Here is a 5,844-nt window from a genome sequence, read left to right as displayed (position 1 = left end):
TGGTGTATTTGAGTTCCTGCCATGGGTAATGAGCAGCTTTTTGGAAGGCAGAACAAGGCTATCTTATATTTCACATTCCTCTGATCTGGCTAGGAGATGTCTTGAGGATTGTAAAAGGCAGTCTTTTCAAATGTAAAGCAACACTAGCTAGTATAGTTGTGATTTTGGCATTCCAGGAAAAACTCACCCAATGGAGACAAGAACCAGGGCAGAGGGTGTGCACAATTTTTGTTGGCTTGACTGCTCCAGTTCTGGACATGGATTATTCAGTGACCTCAGGATTAACTCTAGTGGCCTATGAAAGCTTAGTGGACACAAGAAATGAAATCACTAACACTATAGATACTGTTTCTTTTTAAATTTTAATTAAATTTATTTATTTATTTATTTACAGAGTTCACAGCACTGAAGCTCCCTTCCATGCAGTGGAGGCTGGGTCTGAACCCAGGTCATATACATGGATTCTGTCTCTTATGAAGGAATCAAACCTGAGTGCTAAATCTAGGAGGGTTCTGGAAAGTTCTGTACTCCAGGACATCAGCCTCCACTATAGCTGCCTTCCCTGGGTCTTTTGGGAGCCCTGGCTCTGTGACTGACCCACCACTGCAAGGAGCCTGAGTGAGCATGTCCACCATCCTGGAAGGCATCTCCCCTTCACTGATTTTGCCATCAGCCTGTGGCACTTATTCTGTTGAATTTATTTATTTTAATTTTAATTTTTTAATCTTTATTTATTTATTGGATAGACACAGCCAGAAATTGAGAGGGAAGGGGGCTACAGAGAGGGAGACACGTGCAAAACTGCTTCACTACTTCTGAAGCTTTCCTCCTGCAGGTGGCGACCAGGGATTTGACCCGGGTCCTTGCGCACTGTAACATGTACACTTAACCAAGTACACCACCACCCAGCCCCTTGGATTCATTTCTTATGGTTGACAGCCTCCTTTGTGACTCTACCCACAGGAGATCCAAGCTCTCTTCCTTCCACAGCTGGGCACAAAGAGACTAAAAAAGGAGGAGTAACTTGCTCAAGACTAGGAAGAGAGGAGAGCTGAATTTACCCCAGCTCCCTGCTGCAGGTTTCCAAGGTCCTCAGTGGCATGTGGAGGAGTGTTTCCTCACCTTAACAGGTGACACACATGAAGTGAATATCAGTGCTCACCTTGCCCTCTGGAGCAGGAACCTGTGTATTACTGCCCCTCAGAGTGTCATCCTCTGGGCCAAGCTCTGCTGGTGCCAGTGGGCATGGAAAAAGCCAGGAGCCCTGAGTGTCAATGTCCCTTGCAGCCCACACCATGGAGACTTGATCCCTTGCTGAAACCTTTAGTAGGTAATCTTCTGTGGACATACAGCTGCACACGTCACAGAGACCTTGAAGTCCTTGCATCACAGAGTTCAGTGTTCAACTGCCATCTCCCCAGCTCACTCTCTCACTGCTTTCTGCCCGTGTCATTCTTGAACCCAGGCCCACCAGGCTGGGGCTGGACACTTGGTATCTTCAAAGAGACCCCTTTAGACTTAAGATGACAACCAAAGACACAAAGCTCTATTTCTAGCTTTCCATTTTCAGCAGAATCTGTACCTTGTGTTTGATTTCTCTGACTATATCAAATTGAGGTATTTCAGGCCAAATTTTATAACTTTGTTACCCCTTCCTTGCCATTGTTCTATTACCTATTTTTCTTTTAAAATTTTCCTTGATAGTAATTTAATAATGATTGACAAGACTGTGGGATAAGAGGGGTACAATTCCATACATGCCTACTAGAGTTTCACATGCTAGCCCCTCCATTGGAAGCATCCCTATTCTTTATTCCTCTGGAAGTATGGACCAAAGATCTTTATGGGGTGTAGAAGGTGGGAGGTCTGGCTTCTGTAAATTCTTCTCTGCTGGACATAGGTGTTGACAAGTGGATCTATACCCTCAGCCTGTTTCTATATTTCTCTAGTGGGGCAGGGCTCTGCAGAGATGAGGTTACAGGAGACACTGGTGAGGTCATCTGCCCAGTGAAGTCAGGTTAATATCATGGTAGCATATGCAACTTGGTGGTAGAGTAATGAAGCTGGAGGGTTGACATCCCAGGCCTGGCATCTCTGGACACAGTCTGAAGGTGGCACTGGTTGCACTGATTTGCTTGAGATCATCAGATGCAGTTATTTGTGATTAACAGTGATTTCCAAGACTGTGAGAGCACATGGTGGTATAGTTCCACACTGCACCCAATGGTAACCACTACAATTCTCACAGCGTCTTAGAAACAGTTAATTTTTTTTCTGTTTTTATTAAAGTTCATGTGTTTCAATTCTCTAGATGCCACATATGAGTGAAATAATTTAGTAGCTGTCTTTTACCTCTTATTTCACTAAGTACAAACACCTCTAGTTCCATCCATTTTGTCCCAAAGGACACAATATTTTTTGACTGCAGAATAGTACTCCATTTTCTATTACCCATTTCTTAAAAATACTTTCCTATACCTATATATCTGGCTCTGAGTAGGTAGTGAGCCTTGCAGTTGTGTTGAACATGGGATAGGTAAGCTCTCTCCCAAGGAAGTTTAAGTGGATTTTCAGTGAGTGATCTTTGAAGACTGATTCCTGATCCTCTTCAGGTCATCAGACACTGGTGTACTGAGCTCAGAACCTTGAAAGCCCTTTCATTTCAATCTTGCTCTTGCTTTTCTTGCTCCTGGGCTTTTTGTACCTTTCATATCTATTCTTTCTGGCCTGATCCCCATATTTCAATTCTGGGTTGTTTTTGGATTCTCTGAAACTCAGTCTCAGATGCCAGTTTCACCAGTCTGGGCTCTCTCTCAGTCTTGGTCTGTGATTCTCCCTACTTTGTCAACTCTCTGAATCCCTCCTAGAATCCCTCCTATTGTATTTATTTATATTTATTTAACAGATACAGGGTCATGCACATGTATGATTTCATCACTGTTGGTCTGAAATTTTTATTCAGATAAACACACACAAAGAGATAGAGAAATGGGGTGAGACACCACAGCACTAGAACTTCTCTCCTGTGGTGCTGGTACAAGTACACAGTGATCCACTATTCCACCAACTGAGAAATCTCCTGTTCTCAACCCCCAATAGTATTTTATTTTTTTTATTTTTATGTCATTACAGGAGCTTTACCATTCTGGGCCAACTTATTCAGGTATAAAGAGAGAAGGTAATTTCTGTTCCTGGTCATTAACCATTTTGTCCTGCTTTATATATTGCCACTTTCCAACCACCAAGTTGCAGATGCTATCATGATTTCATCTTGATTTCACTGGGCAGATGACCTCACCAATGCTTCCTGGAACCTTGCCTCTCCAGATCCCTACCATACTAGGGAAAGATAGAAACAGGCTGGGGGTAGGGATCAACCTGCCAATGCCCATGTCAAGCAGAGAAGCATTTAAAGAAGCCAGACCTTCTACTTTCTGCATCCCATAAAGATTTTTATCCATACTCCCAGAAGGGTAAATGTTAAGGGGAGATGAACTTCAATTCCATCAGGACCTGGAGAGAGAAGAAGAAGAAAAGGAAGGTCATCTGGAAATAGCAATAAACATAGGTGTGCCTTAGAAAGGAAAAGAAGGCAGGACCACAGAAAAAAGGGCAAATAGATATAGATATAGATGTAGATGTAGATGTAGATGTAGATGTAGATGTAGATGTAGATATAGATAGTTATAGAAAGAATCGTCAAACCATATTTGTGATTTTGGGAGAACTACTGCAGTTTCCAATGGAGGAAATAGAGACACAGAACTGTGGTGGTTATTATACCCTTAGTGGGGAATTATACCCCTGTTGTCATATAACTTTGTTAATGTTAAAGATTTGAATCTCTCCTAACAACTCATTCAAATGACCTAGTAGTGCGTTTCTGAAAATACTAACAATTTGAAGAAAGTAAAGGATTAGTGATTGACTGACATTTTAGTGGTCAAGAGTACTTTCTTTCTAACACCTAGGCAAGATCTAAAGTTGAAAAAGATGAAAAAGTGGGGTATGTAGGGATGGTTTGGTCTTTGTCAAGATATGGCGTGGAAAGGGAAGAAAGAGGACAAGAGTGAGATGGAGAAGTGAAAACATCTGAAAGGTGTGATTGGCGGCAGTAAGTGGGTCCTTGAAGGTTTTCATTATGGATAGAAGCTATGATTACTAGAAACCTTCCCCCAGCATGGCTCACAGCTTTGGTTGAGTGGTTAAGTCACTGGATGTGAAGCTAGAGGCCTGTGACCGAATCCCTTGAGTTGGATGCCTTTATTCTCATCTCAGCTAAGTCTGAAAGTGGGGGGAAGAAGAGGGAGAATCCACTGCTCTTATTGCCATTTTTCCCCATTTTATTGGATAGGAGAGAGAAGTTGAGAGAAGAGGGGAAGATAGAGAGGGAGAGAGAAAGAGAGACACCTACTGATCTGCTTCATCACTTATGAAACTTCCCTCTTAGAGGTGTGGAATGAGGACTCTAACAGGGATCCTTGCATGGGTCCTTTCACCCACTACTGTGCTTAACTGGGTACACCACTCCCTGGCCCAGATTTCTATTATACCTTGTGTGACTGTTTAATTTGTCACGTTCACAGGGAATAGGAATCTTCAGTTAACTCTGAGTAGACTTTCCTGTTTTTAAAATATGTGTTTAAGCAACTTGGTAGTGGTGCGCTTAGTTGAGTGCATGTAGCATCATGTGCAAAAATCTGGGTTCAAGTCCCTGGCCCTCACCTGCAGGGGGGAAGCTTCACTAATGGTGAAGCAGGGCTTCAGGGCTCTTCTCTTCTCTTCTCTTCTCTTCTCTTCTCTTCTCTTCTCTTCTCTTCTCTTCTCTTCTCTTCTCTTCTCTTCTCCTTTCCCTTCCCTTCCCTTCCCTTCCCTTCCCTTCCCTTCCCTTCCCTTCCCTTCCCTTCCCTTCCCTTCCCTTCCCTTCCCTTCCCTTCCCTTCCCTTCCCTTCCCTTCCCTTCCCTTCCCTTCCCTTCCCTTCCCTTCCCTTCCCTTCCCTTCCCTTCCCTTCCCTTCCCCTCCCCTCCCCTCCCCTCCCCTCCCCTCCCCTCCCCTCCCCTCCCCTCCTCTCCTCTCTTCTCTTCTCTTCTCTTCTCTTCTCTTCTCTTCTCTTCTCTTCTCTTCTCTCTCTCTCTCTCTCTTTCCCTCTCCCTCTCCCTTTCCCCTCTCCCTTTCCCTCTCCCTCTCCCTCATCCTCTCCCTCTCTCCCTATCTGTCACCTCCTTTAAATTTCTCCTTGTCTCCATAAAAAAAAGAGAAAAGACAGACCACTGTCATCATACAGACACCAATACCCACAGTTATCCCTGGTGGGAGTAAGAAAAGTAAGTAGAATAGGGAAAAGTAAAATTAAAAATTGATGATAATTTCTAGAGCATATAACTTCTCCAAATAATTTCCCATTTGCAGTGTTCATATAGCAGTAGAAGTTTAGGATATTTATAGCGACATTTGCATGAAGCATTGCTCAAGCCAGAATTACACGGGATGTAAATGGAACCTTTACAGTATGCCCTTTTATCACTAAACTGAAGAAACAAGAGCAAAAAAACTGCTTCTTGCATCTTCTCTCTGGTCTCCTGAAGGAAGTTTGTCTGCCCTGTCCCAGGAGAGGCTGTGAGTCACCTCCTTGGCCCAAAAGCAAAAGCAAAGTGTGAGGCCACTCCTGGGACTTGGGAAGCAGGGAGTAATGACTCCAAGAGCCAGCAGTGAATTCTGCCCAAGGGCACCATTCCTTCATCTTCTGCCTGTAAGGGATGTCTTTGGCATCTTCAGCTAAAATACTTGTCAGGTTGGACTTCATGGATTTCCCAGCTATCAAATGACTTATTTGAAGAAATCAT

This window comes from Erinaceus europaeus, chromosome 14 (genome assembly GCF_950295315.1).
Source record: "Erinaceus europaeus chromosome 14, mEriEur2.1, whole genome shotgun sequence".
In the NCBI taxonomy this organism is placed as follows: Eukaryota; Metazoa; Chordata; class Mammalia; order Eulipotyphla; family Erinaceidae; genus Erinaceus; species Erinaceus europaeus.
Note: the sequence above shows the minus strand (reverse complement) of the source record.